Here is a 20295-nt window from a genome sequence, read left to right on the forward strand (position 1 = left end):
GTTCTTTGACTGGTGGATCTTCTGATTCTTGCAGCCATTCTTCTCTCATGCTGATAGAGGGTCACACTCTAATGGTAGTAATTCCAAAAAGCAGTCCTCTAGGGAAATCAATTTTGCCTTAAATCCTTAATGGAAAACTTGTTATCTCAGAATTTGAGAGCAAAAACAATTCCCACTAATGATAATTTTACCTACATGGATTTTTCCCTTTAAGTTATACCTACTAACATAGTGGATGTAATAGGGTATTACTAGCTATAATTACTCAAGAAACAAATTTAGTGAAAATAGTTATATATAAATATTTTTTTATTTGTTTATTCTTTGTTACCTTTGTTCTTGCTTTTGTTCATCAGTTGTTTTCAACAAACACCGTGTGAGGTGTACAGGTGAAGAAATGCAGATAAGGATGGGATAGAATGATTTCAAAAGGCAGATGTCTGCCCCTTAAGAACTAATGAAAGGGGCAGGCATGTAAATACTAGGTCCAAATTGGCCTTTAAGACATGTCCATCTGATCTTTCTTAATACAGGGAATACGGCCATCTCCCTTGCAGTTCTTTTCATTCCAGTTCTAGGCAGATGTCCCCCATGCTCCCTGCTCCATTCATCTCCTCCTTCTGCTATGACCCTAAATCCTGATCCTATCTTTCTAATAACAGCTGGCGAGAGAAGAGGGAAAAGGAAGGGAGAGTTCCCTCCAATGCCCTTGATAATTTCTCCACTCCTTCCTTCTGAGGTTGTATAGAGATCAGATCCTCCTCCAAGGCTCAGCCCTTGGTATATGGTCTTGGGTTTTTGCCTGTTAGTTTTCTCCAGAGTTGGAGTGAAGAGGGAGTTGATGTGCATCCCTGGTTTATGATAAGGGCTCAGTAGATGTGTGTATAAAACAGTTTCTGATTAAAGCAAAAGAAGTGATGACTCTGCTTGGGGCTTGGAACTGGTTACTCAAGTGGGGACTAAAGAGGTAGGGTTACCATTGGAATAGAACAGCAACGGACTTATAGGTAAATCAGTAAAATACAGAGAAAAAGTGTGCTATCTCAGGTAGAGGGAGTCACAGGTTCAGAGCACAGTCAGACTGCCTGTGTCTGCAGCTCACCACCCTTCAGCAAACCTGTAAAACAGGGATAGTAACAACATGTTGTTCACAGAGTCCCTGTGAGGCTTAGATGAGAAAATATGCATGTAAATCACTTAGCACCATGACGGCAATGGAGGAAGTAGCCTTACCTAAGAGCAGTTCCTATAATTATTATGAACATGCATGGTGGTGGTCAGAATTGAGGCACAAATTTATGGTCAGGCTGGGACCTTATTGTTGACACTAATGTGAATCTCAGCTCAAAGGGGATAGGAACCCTGTGGGATTTTAGGCAGGAAAAAAAAGTGACTAGTTTGAGGGAAGTGTGGAAGGTGGATTGTTTTACAGGGGCATAGGGTTCAAGAGTAGAGGTTGGGAGACCAATCAGGAAGCTTTTATAAAGAAATGGCAGTTTACGAGGGCCTGAATTAAGTAAGGACTGGTAACAGACATGGAGATGAGAATACAGGTTTAAAATATTTTAAGTGGGAGATCTTGACAGTTGTTTGGATGGGAGGTGGAGGAACCAAGGATGACAGGGAGACATCTGCTTAGGAAACAGTGAGGTTAGTGGTGTCTGCAAAGGGGCGGTGTGCGGGAGGGGAGAGGGATGGGGGCAGATGACAAATCCTATTTGTATTATTTGTCCACAAGACAGATGAAGAAATTTAAAATAATAGGTAAACATAATCTAAAATTGTACCTGATGTGTGGGGATTAGAATTTGCAAGTTAAGCAGGTAGGAAAAGAATGAACATTAAGGGATAAATTGCTGGTTTCTAAAACCTCAAGAAAATGAAGAATTTTTTGTTCTGTTTTTGAAGGAATAATTATGGAAGTGAATGGTGGATGGAAGTAGAACAGAACATTTGGATTAGTAGCTAGGAAGTAGAATTTGACACTGACATTGTACAGAGGTTCCTTAAAGTAGAATACCTCCTGTCATTCATTGACTGTTTAACTAGGGTGTGGTCTTTTACACAGCTGGGGAAAGGACTTACAAGAAAGGATTAGTATAGTCATGGGGGGCAGAGGGAGGAGTGTAAACACTAGGAGCTTTGGGGGAAGATCTGAAAATTGACTTCTGCTTCCATTTGAAAAATATGATTTAAAAAGTGATTCTACATGCACTGGTTCTACATCTTTTGAGTGACACTTGGGGAGCTGGGAGACACCAGAATTGTTACCAGTATTGATAGGGAAGGAGAAAGGTAGTCCTCAGGGTAGAATGGAGAAGAAAAAGGATGAGCTCTTGAGGGTTGGCTTGAATATACCAGGCTGTTGGTGGATAATTGCTCCTTCCCCTGGGGATTCCAATGATTTGAGAAAGCTCTACGTAGTCCCCAAACACTTCTACAAATTCAATGTAAGCTTACTTTAGCTTAGAAAAAAGACATATTACATTTTGTGCTGGCGAGGCTGTCTGTAAGAAACTCTGAAACCTGGAGCAGACACAATGCCTTGTCTCCTTTAGGTCTGTGCCTGCAATGGGAAGGGTCCTGGGAAACTGAATGGTGGAAATCAAGTCAAAAGAGTAGGTCTCAGGTTTGAATCGGGAGAGATGTGGGAGTATGGAATAGAATACCTTATCTAGAGTATAAAATTCTAGATCCTTAACTTATGCTTTATTTTAAATTCACTTGCTTTTTTAGCTTAGAATTGGAATTATTAATGACTCATTAATAAATGAATAAATGATTGTGAAATAGGGATTAAGAATAGAAATGCCCTATTACCTTCAAAGGTTGGATTTCAAGAATCATAATTAAATCCAAAAATATTTTGATTCTTTTTCCAAGTAGAGTGATAGGAATATATTATACAGCAAAACCCAATTATTTAACTCTCAAGAAATGCAGTTCTTTCAAGAATCAAGCCTTATCCTTATTTAGAACTGAAATGGTAACTAGAATTTTTGTCTCATTTATGCTATCCTGGAAAAACACAGTATCATCTTCAATGATTTTTAGTAATATGATCCCCAAATATGCCAATGGGAGTGCTTCTCCATTTAAGTTAGTGCAAATGAGGGAAGAACAAGCAGGGGGAGGGAGAGAGGAAGAGGTGGAGAGTGGGTGGGATATTGAAGAGATTGCTGATGCTTGCAGAATAAAATGTCTTAAATTCTGCTGAAATGTCAGAGGATGATTTATCCAGGGTGAGGATATATGCCATTATCGAAAAAAGGTTAGTGAAGGTAGCATGAGCTTTTGATAATAACTAATTTTGTAGAAAGTGAAGCAGGCCTGTTGCCCAGAAGGCCAAAGGATTGACTTTTCTGCACTCCATTTGTGAAAAGGAGCAAATGGCAAGAAATATATGGGCTGTAAGGGATTTGGTAAGAAAACATTGGCAGGATGCCCAATGTCAAGCCATAAGCCCACACAGCAAAGCCACCAGTCACCAATGTGACCTTGAATGATTTTTCAAAGATTTTACAACTTTCAATATTCATTAGGTTGTGGAATTCTCAGGAAGATATACTTGAAATAATTTTATCCAAGAGATTTAAATCAGAATAAGCATTGGCTTTTAAAGTGCTTTTCTTGATTGCTTTGAACTGGTTTTCTTAACCATGCCAGAGAGTTGAGATGCTATAGTCATTGTATATAGGGACCTTTCCAATTTGGTCATAGACTATAAATATATATATATATATATATATATATGCACATGTGAACACACATGTACGTATACTCTCACATGTACCAAAGGCTCTAGAAAAGGCAAACACACTTTATATACATTACATGAAACATATTTGAGAGCAAAAATTATTCTAAATTATATATTTGCATTATTATTGCTTTTGCCCTAAATACTGTATTCAGCTTTGAATTCTGGAAGCTTTTATTAAGTGTCTGCAATAGACACAGTCTTGAATGTTTTGAGAGATACAAAAGAAGGGGAGGATGTGTTCTTTAAGAATTTGGAGGTTTGGCAAAGAGAAGTCTTGACTTCTCTTTATATCGTAAATGATTTTAACAGTAATAATTTTTATTTTTATTTATTTTTTCACTGTATCATTTTAATCCCAGATCCAGATTTGCCATGAAAATCTCACTTATTAAAGCAACTAAATTTCAGTTTTTGCTTAAGCTAGTTTGGGTTGTCTCCTGCAACACAGTTTAGACCAACAACTGTACTACATTTGTGGAGGAATAAATATAGATGGGAATCCATAGACACCAATAGGTTTTATTTTGATGGGATATTTTGAGAAACTATAAAATGTCAGGACAAATCCTGGGAACTGATTTGTATATATGCCTCTGTGCCCCAGTTGAGGAGAGAAATATGGAGCTTCTGCCAAGTCCTCCAGAGACAAATTCATTCATTGCTGGGTCAAGGATCTCCTGTAATCTCTACAAGTTTGAATGATTGGTTTGAGCAAAGGGAAAGTTCACACATCTATTTTCTTTCCAGAATACAAAAAATTGGGCTGGCTGGGTGATTTGGTACACAGAGAATTGTACATTTTCTCTCAAAGACTAGAACATCAGAGAGAGCACATTATGTAGAAGTACAATACAGTCACAGAGTTAGCTAGGCCTGATCTCAAACTCAGGGTCTGTCATTTACCTGCTGTGTGGACATGGGCAAATCCCTTGATCTCTCAGTGTCTTCAATCGCCCAAGCTGTAGAATAAGGATAGTCTTACCCTAATTAGGATTTGTTGTGAGTAATTTGAATAAAGTCTGTAAGATTCTTAGGATAGTTTTGACCCATTGATGGAAACTATTATTATCAGCACCAATAGAAGACAATATAAGTATTCCCAGTGAGTTCTGTAGTGATAGCCGTAAACTCTTTTCTAAAGGTAATACAAATGTATTCTTCGACATGTCTGGTCACTGTAGATGTGGAAGATGTTCAAGCTATTTGAGAAAGTGAGAAACATGACACCAAGATTCTGTGGGAGGGGCCACTGGTATCTCTGGTAATGTTAAGAATTGTCATCTTAGAAAGATGCTGGCCTGTCTGAGCCATGGTTGGGGGCAGCAGGTAGTGGTTTAGACCAAGAGAGTAGAGGTTTGCTCTATTCCAAAGGGAGTCATCTTGGAATAAGGGAGCCAGAGTACCTCTCATGGAAGGATCAAGATGACTAGCCTTTTGTAGATACTTCACTGAGGTGAGAACACTGTAATTTTCTACTGTGTTTCTTTGTGGCAAAGAGTCAGGGTCAGAAATTCTGGGGTTTGAGCTAGTTATAGAAATTCTCAAATAGTTACCAGACCCCTGGTTTCTAGCTGGAGAGTGTATTTGAAAGCTTACTTAGGATTTTTAACCTACTAATATCTATGTATGATTTGTATATAGTGTGGTCTAAATCCTTGTTGCCCAGAGTGTAGTTTTCAGACCAGAGCCTGAGTATTTTTAGGGGGCTGGTTAGATACACAAAACTTAGGCCTAAGCCCTAATCTATGGAGTCAGAATCTGCAATTTGACAAGGTGATTTGCATGTCCATTAAAGTTGAAGTCAGTGTTAAGGTTAAGACTAACAATGCGGTTATGAGTCTTTCCCCACTGTACATGGTAACAATCAGAACTTGAAAGCCAATGGGCAGCTGGTGTGAGAGCAGGGAACTGGGATCTTGAAAGTATTACTGGACACTGGGGTTAGGAATCTTCTGTGAGAAGGACATGCTCTAATCTGTGTTCTATTCTCAGAATAAGGGTATACTATAGCACCAGGTGTCTTGGAGGGAGAAATCTAAGACAACAGCCCTCTGTGAAATGCTGAGTACAAGGCTCCCATTCTTCTCCCCAAGAAACTAGGGGAGAAGAATAAGAGGCTGTTGTATGAGTCAGCATACTCCTCACATACAGCAGTATTAGTAGGGATTAGCTACCCAGAGCTAACTTGTTCACAGAGAAGGATATTTTTTTCTTAATACCAGGAGTTACACTTTGGTATTATCTATTTTGAAAGAGTCATCCACTTGTAACACCCACCCTTCCCACATACACACACACCCAAATGAACAAAATCTAATTTTGTTAGAGGAAAAGAAAAGCATCTGATCCACTTGAAAAATGAGCCAAGTTTGGCAGCAAGCATGTGGGATTTATCCAAACTGCCTAGAATTATATTTGAATCTACAAATTTTGACACTCCATCCATGTAGAAGCAAAGCCATGCATGAGCCCAGACTGACAAAAAGCTTTAAAGCATTGGAAGTGAGGAATAATAGTATTAAAGCAGCAAGTCACTCTAAATACTCCCAGCGAGTGGAGAAACTGGCACCCTTCTCTAAATATAGGACCAGGCCTGGAGATTATACAAGTGCATCCAAACTAGTGTTTTGCAGGAACTTTCTGCCAGAGGGGAACTGGCAGGGCAACCATCCAAAAGATAATCCAATTTTGCAGTTGAGTCTGAATGTGGGGGCATATGTGAATTCCTTGACTCAGGATGGGGATGAAACCAGGCACTCTCCACCGATGATACCTCTCTGAAGGAGAAGATGGTTCAGTGTAAGAGAAAAGACACCAGCCACCTCTTTGAGCCTTTTATTGCTATTGTTAGCCGAGGTAACTGGGCATGCACCAATGAAGAGCCTGCAGTGGAAGTGGGTGGGCTGGTAGCATGACAGTTCTGGAAGTCAGTAGTCAGGTTAGCCTGGGAGCCAGAAGGCTTGGTAGGCACCTCAGTAAGAAGCAACTGGCTCAAAGTTGTTTGTGGCAAGACTCAAAGCCCCTGAAGTGTGATGGGTTGAGTGGGAAAGGCAGAAATGAGAAGAAGAGAGTGGAGGTACACTGAGAGTGGATCAGAAGGGGAATTTCCTATCTCAGGACTTGTAGGTGGACACAACCTCTTAGAAGATCTAATTAGCTGATGACTATGTGGGCACAGAGCAACAGCTTCTAGGCAAACTCTATAAAATATTTGCTCACAAAAGTTGATATAGAAAGGAGGCAGATGTGGCTTCTTTAAATTCATAAATTCATTTAAAAATATTTTATTTATTTTATTTTATTTATTTGACAGAGAGAGATCACAAGTAGGCAGAGAGGTAGGCAGAGGTAGGCGGGGGGAAGCATGCTCCCTGCCCAGCAGAGAGCCCAATGCAGGGCTTAATTCCAGGACCCTGAGATCATGACCTGAGCTGAAGACAGAGGCTTTAACCCACTGAGCCACCCAGGTGCCTTTTTAAATTCATTATTATTTTTTCTTTTTTTATTGTTAGCTCCTAAAGAAAATACCAGATGTGTTAAATCACTGGTTAATCACTGTATTCACAATTTAGTTACACAAGCCTCCAACTAGAACATCTCCTCTTGGCCTCACCCTTTGGGTACTCTACATTTTCTAGGTAGTGGCATCAATGCCATGGCTTGCTATTTGGAAATAATTGAATAAATCTGAAGGTTAGGGACATGTATATTTTTGGCACTATAAGTATAAATGTGATACTGGAGTGCAGAAAGGGAGTTATATTTTCCATATTCAATGTTGTCTTGATTTAATTTAGTGCAACTATTAATTAAAATAATTTATCACTCAATATAAGTGACTTCCAAATGAGCACATCTGTGAGGCTGCTACTATTGCTGCATGTTTCCTGTTATAGTGTCTTATGAGTTTTTTTCAAATTAAGTTCTGTGTTTCAGAATGGTTGAAATTGCAAGGGCAGCTATATTCTCCCAGAAAATACTCTTCTGGTTCTTTTTTTTCTTGTTGACCAATACAAATGAATAGTGGTGGGAAATCATCGAGGCTTGTGAGTCTCAGGTGGCATACATTTTGTGTTGATTCCAATTAATACAAATAGATGAAATGTGTATTCATTATAGTGGGAGCTACACAATTAAGGGTCATATAAAAGGTTAAAATTCAAGTTATTTACCGGGAAGTAAATTTCTCCAAAGGAAATAACAGCCAAAATATCATTAAGTTTAACATGTCACAAGCATTGCTCTAGTGCAAAGGTCAGCAAACTACAGCCCTCATGTCAAATCTGGCCCACCGCCTATTTTTGTAAATAAAGTTTTATTGGAATACAACCACTCATTTGTTTACATATTGTTTATAGTTGCTTCCCATTTTGGGGTGTTGAGAGATTGTCTTGAAGAGCCTATGATATGAAAAAATCTACTTCACAGAAAAAAATCTACCCAAATCTGCTTTACTGTTCTACATGTCTTAAAAACTCCAGGGAATGTTCTTTGTTTCCTATGAGGAAACTGATGTATAGAGAATTTTAGCAACCTGCTCAAAATCACATAGTCAGTGGAAGAGATGGGATTCCAGCTCTCTCAAGCTGCTTCCAGAACTGTTTCTTTTACTGCTATAGGGGCTGACAGAGATCTGTTCTGTATTTAAAATTTTTCTTTCCATCTTGCTTGCTTTAAAATCCTACTCTAGGTCTTTTTTATAATAATTTTACTTCCTTGCTCAATTTACAAAAGTAATGGGGAATTAAAAAACAATTTCCATTCCATTCCCTCAACCAATTCTCCTTCCTTTTCCATTCCATTCCTTTTTATAGAGTCAGGATGTCCCAGAACAAGTGCAAGTCATGACTGTGTTTATATTATAAGGGAATCAGTGGTATGTGGGTGCGTTAAGGTGATAACCGGTGAGGATAAACTCAAGGAAACATTATTTGATGAGCATTTACTACCTAGGAAGCTATGCAAAAAAGAATGCATGCTCTTTTATGAAAAGAGGTCATGGTCTGTGGGGAAAACAGATGAGTAAAGGATGATTGCCTTGTAGGAGTACAGTGAGAGGCAGCAGAGTGAGCTGTACAAGCATAGGAGGGCTCTCCTAATTCAGATTAGAGTGGCAAGGGATGAGACCTGGACTGGAAGGGGAAAATTCTGACAGGAGTTGGTCAGAAGAAATTGCTGGATTCTGCCAAAACTTGACAGAACTTTGTGAGGAAAAATACACTCTATGTAAAGGTGTGATATATTGCAGAGGCTCTAAGAAATTGGGTAGAGATAGGGAAGGGGTTGTAAAGTCATGACATCAAGGACAATAGCTTCTTTTTTTTCCAGTTGACTGTGGGAAACTTGTGTTTTTGGTACATGAAGGTTGTTTTCTGAGTTCCATTTTGGACCGTGTACTTTGAGGTCAATGTGGTCTTTGTTCTCATCAAAACCCAGCAGTTGGAGTACCTGTATCAGAGTTGCCTTGGATGCTTGTTTAAAATGTAAATCACCTGGCCCTACTCCATACCTCCCACACCAGAATCTCTATGGGATGGTACCTATTTAAAACTGTGCGATGTTTAGATGGAGTGGTGTTTATTTAAATGCAAATTTAAATAAATTCGCCCCCTGGTGAATGTTATACACTCCACAGTTTGAGAAGTCTTGAAGGGTGGTTTTAGGGGAGTTGGGGGAAAATTAATCTAGTTGAAGGCTGAAGAAGGTCTGAGTAGTTGTACCTGGGTTGCAGATGGATTTTAGAAGTATTTTGAAATTGAAAAATAGCAAGTGCTGCTAATAAATTGGATGTGGATAATAGGTGGCAAAGGCAAAGGAAATGTCCTTCCTGATTAAAAAATTCTGACTTAAGTAATTAAAATGAGACAGAGAATATTTTTCTCCCATCTAAATTCGCACCTCCTTCTGCCTTTTCTTCCAAGTCAATTCTGATACTTGCTTAGCAGCTTTACTCTTTTTCACTCTGAAAATGAGCCAGAATGTCTGGATATGAGCACTCAATTTAATTTCCCCAAACACAAAACTATGTCCAGAGTACTTAGTTGTATGTGTATTTATTGGAATGGAGATCCAATAATTGGGTTATTGGAATAATAATAATCCAATGTTGGATTATTGGAAGTTGGAATGTCTATTTATTGGAATGGAGATCCTGATACATAATATGTTCTATTTTTTGTAGTTGTCATGCTAATGTGAAGGATGTGGAGCCTGGCAAGAAGAGTGGTTTAATCATTAATTAAGTGGTTTAATCATTAATTAAGGAGTCTGAACTGTGGGCAGATGGGCCCCAAGAGAACTAGTGAAGGCTTGTTTATAAACTAACATCATACTAGTTTCTTTCTTTCTTTCTTTCTTTTTTTTTTGAGAAAATTTTGATTGATGGTTTTTATCACCCCACACTTCTATTGATCAGATCCTCCAAATGAAATTCTCAAACTTCACAAATCCACAAGCTGATCTGCCATAGATAATCCAGAAGTGATATAAGAAATCTCTCCTATGTATGTGAGGAAGACACTTTCCAGGGTGTAGTTTGCTTTGGTTGTTCTGAATAGCACAAGAGAATAGCACATGTTTCCAGCAAAACTCCCAAGCAACATGCTTATTAGAAAGAACATTGCAAGAACTGGGGTCTCCTCCAGTTAATTGCAAGATCTTGGTCCAGCACAAGCAGGGTAGTGAGGTTGAATAACATACGAATTCAACCCTCAAGGAACTTATTTTCTAACAGGAAAAGCAGAATCAGGGGATGGGTAGACAATTTGGCTTCAAGGAGGAAGTATAGTTTGAGCATAAACTTAGAGGTTAGATTAGTTGTTCAAACCCAAGAGGAGGTAGAGGGGCTGGTCCCTGCAGAGGCATGCCTGGACGATAGAGAATAGTTTGTATTAGTTGGATCAGAGAGGGTGTCGGAGAAAATTAGGTTGTGCAGGTGATTAGGGAGCACATCCTAGAGGGCCTCCTGGGTTAGTCTTGGGATGTTGCATTTCAGTCTAGGTGATATGTAGCAGTAGAATGCAAGGAAATGAGTTGGAAGACTATGGAGGTGGATGGATAAGAAAAAGGGCCAGAACTAAAATAGAATGTCCAGGAAGGGAACAGGATGATATGCATCCAGAAAGCTCGAATGTCCAGTATTAATTGCGCCTTGGAGGAAGGGGAATGGAGTGCACTGAGTAGCTGTTCTTGATGATAATCCCCAATCTTTGTCCTGGTGTGTGTATGTGAATGGGGGCAGAGGGAATGGGTATGATTAGGGTCTGAATTTAGTTTTGGAATCTGTCCACTTACCAGTGTATGCTTCTCCCTGAAACTCAATATTTTCTTCTCTACAAGAGAATGACACACTTTCTGGATATGAAAAGTGCATCTAATGTGCTCCCATATGGTCTGGCACTTACAGAGAGGTTCGCTTACAAATGTTAGCTCTCTGGCCTCCCAATCCCACCCTATTTACCTTGTCAGGAGAAATTAATTAACAAGGAATACTCAGAGAGAGAGAGAGAGAGAGAGAGAGAGAGAGAGAGAGAGAGAATGCGAGCACAAGCAGAGAGAGTGGCAGGCAGAGAGAGAGAGAGAAGCAGGCTCCCTGCCGAGCAAGGAGCCCGATGTGGGACTCGATCCCAGGACACTGGGATCATGACCTGAGCCGAAGGCAGCCACTTAACCAACTGAGCCACCCAGGCGTCCCTACAAGGAATACTCAATTAATGATGCACCCTATGAATATTGAAGTCAAATATATTAGCTGAATGATCCCATTCTATGGCAGAGTCATCAGCTACAGAGTGCTGGAAACTTGTGCTTCCAACGTCCTCTGATGCTCACATCAGTTTAGTCTGTAAGGGACTCATTTCCTACTGAACTGGAACTTGGGAAAGCAGCTGGTCAGGATATGGTGCAGGTTAGAGGAGGTTGGTTTGAACCTCTACCTGGGGCAGCTTCACTCCACACCTGTAATTTGACTTGTTCTCTTGCAGATGAGGTGCTGGGCAGAAGTGAGTGTAGAGTGGTGAAAAAATATCTTTGTAAATGAAAAAGCAGTGCAAAGGCTCTTCTGTTGATAGGAAGGGTCACCAGATTAGGGAGGCAGAATGTGGTCCTGATCGTTTCAGGCCCTGATGATTTACCACAGTATCTGCTTACCTCTCTGGGGCTTTGGACCAACTCCATTTACAGTGAGAATAGCGTGGGTGTCCTATGCTCATAGTGTGCCTACTCATTATAGTTTCTATGTAGGTTAGTGCCCTGTCCCAGCTGCAGTTTTCAAAATGTGGATCCCATGTAGGCAAAAATGGTCTGATTCTTACAACTGAATTCCTTCCTCCTCTTTTTTTTTCCTGCTGAAGGATCTTGGGAATGTCTCTAGTTCGAACTCTTTGGAGGAAAAGAAATGAAACCAGGGTAACCTGAATCAATTTTTTGGTAAAGAGCAAAATGGAGTTCCCTTATTCCTATAACGCAGTAGGATAGCTTTTGTTTTTTGTTTCTTTTCTTCCTCTCTCTCTCTCTCTTTCTCTCTCTCTCTCTCTCTCTCTTTGGACTACACAATAGAAACAAAATAAGAATAGTTATCCTTAAGTTCAAAGGTAACTCTTAGGTAAGGAAGAAAGTCATTATGCCTGACCAGAAGAAGAGCAGAAACAGGAAATTTAGAGGATAGAAACAAATTTAAGCACCTTATAAATTTTGAGTGGACTGTAAACACAGAAGAGATGAATAAAAAGGCCTGCCAGGAGGCTGTGAAATGGTCTAGTTGGGAAATAACTAATGCATGAACACAAATCTTGGTGACAGGTGGGGCAGCTATCTGCGGACTCTCTAAAGGTTAAATGAACAATAATAGGATTTTATTAATGCCCCAAAGTGAACTTGAACCATTAACTGCATGATGAAAATATTCAAGTACCTTTAATTGAGCATGACTAAAAATAATGGGGTAGGTTTAAAATAATGACATTTAGAACAAGAGAACAATTAGGGAAAATTTGTCTAAAAAGCAAAAAAAAGTGATAGTTGTTTGGTGGTTTCATTGTTATCAGTAGAGATAATTATCTTAATATAAAAAACTGGGCACTTTGGCAAGTGAAACAGGTGCTAGGCCAACTCTCGGTCACTTGAAATTCCCTGACAGCTATAAACTTTGGTATTCCCAAAAGATAGCTTTTGTGACAATGAGAGATGCTCATGAGTCTGTAAGTCAAGCCTAGGAATGATTGTACCAGGTCAATTGAATGTTTGACATATTCAATTCTCTGTCATCTGGGGGCTGATTATAGCACTTCTGGTAGGCATAGGAGAGTAAAGATTAAGCTAGCTAGATTCCCCTTGACTACTGTCGACATAGGTGACCTCCCTGAATTGTATCAGGTACATAAAGAGCTTCATCTCCAAGTAAGTGAGAGAAGCAAAGAACTTACTTTTGCTTGAGTGAATCTGTGGAACCTCAGAAGATTAACCATTCCTCTTAGACTTTGTGTATGTATATACATATTTTGAAGGGGTTTATTAACAGCTTTTCAAAAATTTTATGGAATTTTTCATACGTAGATGGAAGAGAAAGAATAGTATTGATCAACTTTGTATCCATCTCCCCCATTTTCAATACTGATCAGTACATGGCTCATCTTGTATCACGTACACCCATATCCACGTCCTTCCCTCCCCTCTCTGCTTGGAGCAACTAACACCCTGGGATTTCACCACAATTTTATGAGTATCTGATTTGTGAGAACAAAATTTCCCAAACATGATCTATAAAAATCCTGTCCTGCATACATTAACACAGTAATTGTTCTAAGAAGTTTGCATGTTAGAACTCATTTAAGCCAGTATCTTCCAAACTTGTTTGAGTCTGGAACTCTTATTTCCAGCAGATCCTATTTACATCATATGGAAGAAATGTTAAGAGATAATATTTACATTTCCTAGACTCTTGCTATGTGCCAAGTTTTCTGTAAAATATTTTTTTTTTTAAAGATTTTATTTATTTATTTGACAGAGAGAGAGATCACAAGTAGGCAGAGAGGCAGGCAGAGAGAGGAGGAAGCAGGCTCCCTGCGGAGCAGAGAGCCCGATGCGGGGCTCGATCCCAGGACCCTGGGATCATGACCTGAGCCGAAGGCAGAGGCTTTAACCCACTGAGCCACCCAGGCGCCCCACTGTAAAATATTTTTATATGCATTCCTCTATTTAATCTTTATAATAATTCTTTGAAATAAGATTTGTAGCTGAATATATTACCCCATTTTCAGTCAAAGAAATTAAAGCTCAGAAATATGAAATAACTTGACAGTGGTCACACAGTAAGGAAGAGACGGGGCTGAATTTACTCCTAATCCTGTGTGACCCCTGGAACCTGAGCTCTCAACCCCTGTGTTACATATACACTTGAAGAAGAAGTGACAGTACGACTGATGATGGGAACATCCTCTAGTAGCAATGATATGTTCCTGTTCTTCTCTTGTAGTGACAAGGGAAACAAAGTATGGGAAAATGTATTTGGTCAGAATCACTAGGCTGTTTAATATTTTCTATTTCCATTGTGCTTTGTACTTTTAGATTATTCACATATCTGTTGTCCTATAAAAACTTCCCAATACCTTGCAAAAAGGGTAGTATTAGTGTTATTCCTCTTCAGCCAATGAAGCACAGAGAAGGTCCATGTATTGGCCAATGTTGCAGATTCATTACAGAGTTGGAATTAGATCCTAGATATTATGTCCAGGACATTTTATTTTGACTAAAACTTCCCAATACCTTGCAAAAAGGGTAGTATTAGTGTTATTCCTCTTCAGCCAATGAAGCAAAGAGAAGGTCCATGTATTGGCCAATGTTGCAGATTCATTACAGAGTTGGAATTAGATCCTAGATATTATGTCCAGGACATTTTATTTTGACTGCACCACAAATATTGCATTGACACTTGGAGTATGTATGACCCTGACTCTTGGCTTGTTCTAGTTGGTTTAAACTGTGGAGGCAAAGGAATGGGGTATCTGGGGAGACTGCCTCAATCCAGAATTACTTGAGGGAGAAGAGTGAACTAATGATAATGCTATTTTCAAAATACTCTATAGGCAAGGAAGGTCTGGTGCTTCCCTCAGTATCTAGATCATAGTTTTCATGTTTTCGAGTAGGGGAGGAGGAATCTAAAGATTTAGTTTTCTTAGGAAAACCTATGACTATCAAAACCCTTTGCTCCTTTAGAACAGGGAGAACTCCGCCAGTGCTCCTTGTGATACCCTCACTCCTCTGACCCCAGCCTGTATTGGAAACTCTGGCCAATGTCTTGTCAGTGATGGGAGAGACTCTTTGGAACCATAGCGTTTCCTTCACAGAGGTGTCCACAATATAGCTGGGAGAGCAGCTACTTATCATCGATCTCACTTTCCTCATCAAGATCAAAGTATTGTCTTCTAGAGTATGTGTTTTGTATAATCTTCCCTGAGTAAAAAATTATGCAGAGAAATTTAAAAATTATGTGATTGTTTTCAAATGTATCATGGGAAATAGGACAGTTGTGTAATGGTTACACAGAATTAAGCACCACCATTATTTGAGCTTTACTGAGATAAACTAAAACACCTCTGATTATCTGGACATTTATTCTGGCTAAGACATACCTACATGGAGATAGGGAATTTGGATGTGTGGCTGCTAATATTGAACATTATCATATCGTTAAAGTAGGTCGAGCAAATGTGAGAGGTTTTTCTCCCATGCTATAATTACCAAGGGTGATTCAGTACATTTTAGTCCTGTCTCTATCTAGACTATAAAATAACAAACAATTATTCACTGTAGGTAAGTAAAATATATGTCTCTGGACAGATTAAAAGGGGAGAGATACAGAGTAAAGAACCATGATCTCATTGTCCATAATATTCCCCTCTCATGATTAAGGAAGGTGTAAATTTAAAATTTATTAAAATATGGAGACATCATGATTTAACAACAACAAAAAAAGCTTTGGTCCCTGGATTAGACAACCAACTTTAAAGAATCAATTCTTTGACAATATGGCCTTAGGAAAATCATTTCATTTGTTTGAGTCTTGGTTGCTTATTTGAAAATGAATATAATAATAAACTCTTAACATGTTTTTCTTGGGATTAAATACTATGATATATAGACCTACAAATTCTGAAACTAATTACTACTAATAATAATGGTTAAAAAATGGAGAAATAAAGCCAGAAGAGAAAGGCAGCAGAAAATGACAACAGAGCCCCCTATAAAAGGTATATTATCTGGGGGTATGCAAGCAGGAGACCCGCTCTTCTGAAACAGGCCCATTAGGCTGCCTCCAATTTCATCAGTGAGAGGAAGGTCAGCCAGTCCTAGAGCAATAAGCCAGAGACTAACAGAAGAGCCAATCACATAGTACCAACCTACAAGAAGTAGTAAGCATTGACTTTGGGACCTGTGATACAAAGACGATAAAAAGCTGCTTTTTTTTTTTTTTTTTTTTTTTTCCTGTCCTGGCTGTCTTGTTCCTGATTCCAAGAATGCATAACAGTAGTCAGTGGTTATTGTGACGTGAGAGTATAAATCTTATTTATTTTCTGGTTGGTTTAATTAGGTTGCAATAATCCAGAATGAAAACTCTCCATCCTGTGCTCTTAGGGAGTTCCCTGCTAACATCAAACTTTCAAATCAGTGCATGTTTAAAGCACCCAGTTGCCCTCAAAGTCAGCCAGCCATCCATGCTTCACTCCTGGAGCCGCTGAGACTCAGAGAGCCCCAGAGATTACTTTGAAGGCACAGGAAGCTAGTGATAGAGCTAGAAAAGCCTTTGTGAATCAGGGTTCTTCCACCTGCTTTACCTATTGGAAGTTAAATGTGTGTTTTGTACAATATCCTGAGCATGGTGGTTACTTTGCAAAAATAATATTGTTAAAGAAAAGAGACCTTAAAACATTGCAAGCATGTGTACATGCTAGGATATGCTGAGAGTAACTTTTCGAGGGATTTGTGGAGCTTTGGTAAAAGAAATGAGAAAATCTTCAGGAACTGAATCCTAGATAAAAAGGTCGCCGCTATCATCTTTCCAAATTAAAAAGGAGTGGAGTATCATTGGCAGTCCCAGGGAACACCTGAGGTTAGCCATGGACGAGTGCATCTTATCTTCTGAGCCTGGAGAGGCATGGCTGCCTCAATCCCAGACATGTAGCTACCTCTGCCTAGTGATTTGACACAGGGAAGTGCTGGAATGAAACTAATTTCTCATGCAGAGATAAATTTTAATCTGAATCCAATGGAGTATAATTCCATTATGCCTGAGTTATTTGGGGCTTTTGACTTACAATGTGCTATCCAAATTGTGAGATGAAAAATACCATTAAAGCTACAAAATGTATCTGTCTACTCCATGGTAGAATTTGAGGAAACAACGTTTCTCTTCCTCCCTCCCTTTTTTCTTTCTTCCTTTCTTCCCTCTCTTTCCTTCCTTCCTTCCTTCCTTCCTTCCTCCTTTTCATTCATCTATTTATATAACCCTATGTATGTATATACATCTTTATATACAAATATGTACACCTGCATCCAATAAGCCTATCTCTCATACAAATTTTTTTGTAAGGACATTGTGGTGAGTAATAATTGCATTATTTCTGGATTTCTTTGAAATGGAAAAGTTGCATATTTCTTACAATTGTGACAGTTGGTTTTATTTACAGAAAATTTAACAGTCATTTCTATTTTAAAACTTTTACACATTTCTTAGTGGGACACAATACAATAGGCTATTCTGGCTATAAATTCAATGGGGTTCAGAAATTACCCTTGGAGATTTATTTCTCTCTCCTGTTGGGGGTTCATCCTCAGGACCTACCTAAATTTACCTAGGCAAGCATTAAATGAGCTGGTTTGTAAAATATCAAACAACATACCATCTTTACCCCAGTATTCATTACTGAGATGTATGTAAATAGATAAACAAGATTCTGGCCTCAGAAAGTATGGCTCAGGGACTATGGTGTCCATATTGTTCTGTCCTCTGTGAATAGACATGGAAATCTTTTGAATAGACGATAAAGTCGATGGATTCATTGCATCTCAAAAATGTTGTCATCCTCTAAACAGAGCAGGTACAAATTTACTAGTACTTGTGATCTTGAGGGAAGGAGTCCTGGTAATAATAATGATTGTAACAAGAAACAGGAAGCTATGTTCTGAGACCAAAGTAGCCTACACCTGTTCACCAGAGTTTCAGGAAGAATATCAAGTTCTAATATATATTTTTTTGAAATTCTAAAAAGTATTTAGTGTGTTATTTGCATTTATTTTTAAGCTTGAGATAATACATGGCAAATGCCAACTGAAGTGTTGTTACTGAAGTTGAATCATCAGTATGTATCATATATTGTTACGTGCTCATTCTTCAATATCCAGAGATGACTAAAAAATAATGACCCAAGGGCGAAAGGACATTCTAAGGAATGGGAAGGCAATGGGTAACTTAAGCTTTTCATTCATTGTGACAGCAGTTGAGCTTCTTGATGCATTTATTATTGTAAAGATGTCCTTGAAACCACCAATTATTTCTTCCTTTAGATGGTTAGAAATCTGAATATTATCTGGAATATTCTAGAAGCATAATCTGTCAAGTCAACTTGTACAAAGCATTTGTAAGTGCTCTCTGTGAGAATATTCAGAAGATGTTTTAGTTTCTGTTTCATTATCTCTAACCCAGTTGTGTGTTGAATTGAAGAGCACTTTTGGCTCCTGCACTTAAAAAAAAAATGGGTTAATTCTTCTCATCTCTGTCATTTTATCTTTATCCACACATTTAAAATAATTTCTCTCTTTTCTTTTTAAGCCACAGCTGTGTTAGTCAAGTGTATTTTTTTCAATAAAGAAAATATACTGCACTGACACTCTGAATCATTTTGGTTTTATTGGTATTGTTTATTTTAAATCTAAAGATTCAGTAGCACAGTAGGTAATAATTGAGAGGCTTTGACAGAACTGAAATAAAGTTACCTCACCTTAAAGGGACCAGCTGAATTGGACTGTTCAATAACTTTCTATGTGCCCATTATGGTGATTTGTGTGAACTTTTCTAAAACTACAAAATTTAAGTAAAAATGCTCACTGGTTAGGAATTTTTCTAAACATTTGGTAGCACTGGCAGTTATCTAAGCAGCTTAGATTATCTCCAAGAGTTGTATCAGTGATTTCCTCACCCAGAAGTTATCTAAGCAACTTAGATTTTTTCTGAGAATTATATCAGTGATTTCCTCATCTAGCAGTTATCTAAGCAACTTAGACTATCTCTGGGGATTATATCAGTGATTTCCTCACCTAAACAAAAGTAAATCCCCCAAGATCATCCTCTTAAAATTGGAACAATGAATAAATATTCTGTTGTAACTTTTTCGTCTTGGGAAGTAGCATTGTCTAGTTTAGAAAAGCTGGTTCTCCCACGGACAAGAAGTAGAGAGGAGATTGCATATTGCAAGAGGGGTCCCTGAAGTTTGGAAAGACATACTATCCAATAAACTCAATACTATAGCAAACATCTCAGTCCTATGTTATGGCTATTTAAGAAAGAAACAAAAAACATGGGAAAGAATATTGAAGAAAAGGAAAAAAGAGCAGATGCATGAGAGAGAGAGAGAAAGGGTATAGAGTCTAGGGGACAGAAAGAGATGTGTACACAAATAAGAGGGATTAACACAGACAGACATTAATCAGCTCTTATGTAGTGACAGCCCCATTTTAAAATCTTCGAAAGTATTGCTGCTAAGTTTTATTAAAACAAAACCTATGCTATATCCTAGTAATGACACACCTGAACAAACCCAAACAAAGCAAAAAAAACCCAAACACCCCCCACCCCACCTCAATAGTTTAACATAATGCACATTTATTTCATGGCACAACTCAGGGCCAATGGGCAGAGGGACCCTGCTCCACACAGTCCTTCAGAGTCAGGCTCCTTCCATTTGGTGGCATCTCCATCTTCAAGGGCTGTCTCCAACGTCCCTACAAAAGGAGGAAGTGAGAGTAGAAACTCAAGTGGTGAGATGTTATATGGGTCATGCCAGGAAGTGTCCCCTTCACTTTCCATTGACCAAAATGGAGTTGTGTGGACTCAGTGGTTTCTGAGAGACCTGACCTGTTCAGTACCAACAGCCACTGAAGTGAATTAGCAGTTGCCATTTCTAGGGATGTTTGAGTTCTCATCAATGTTTATGTCTTTTTAAAAAATCTCTTGTTAGACCATAAGAGTCTCTTAATCTCAGGAAACAAACTGAGGGTTGCTGGAGGGGAGGGGAGTGGGAAGGATGGGGAGGCTGGGTGATGGACATTGGGGAGGGTATGTGCAATGGTGAGTGCCATGAATTGTGTAAGACTGATGATTCATAGACCTGTACCCCTGAAACAAATAATACATTATACGTTAATTTTAAAAAAATCTCTTGTTCGTTAAAGTAGAAAAGTACATAATCTCTTGCATTTATACTGTGTTCCAAATTAGTTCGTGTCATTTAAGCCTACCCCTACTCTTCACTACAAGCCCT

This window comes from Neovison vison, chromosome 1, assembly GCF_020171115.1.
Source record: "Neovison vison isolate M4711 chromosome 1, ASM_NN_V1, whole genome shotgun sequence".
Lineage (NCBI taxonomy): Eukaryota > Metazoa > Chordata > Mammalia > Carnivora > Mustelidae > Neogale > Neogale vison.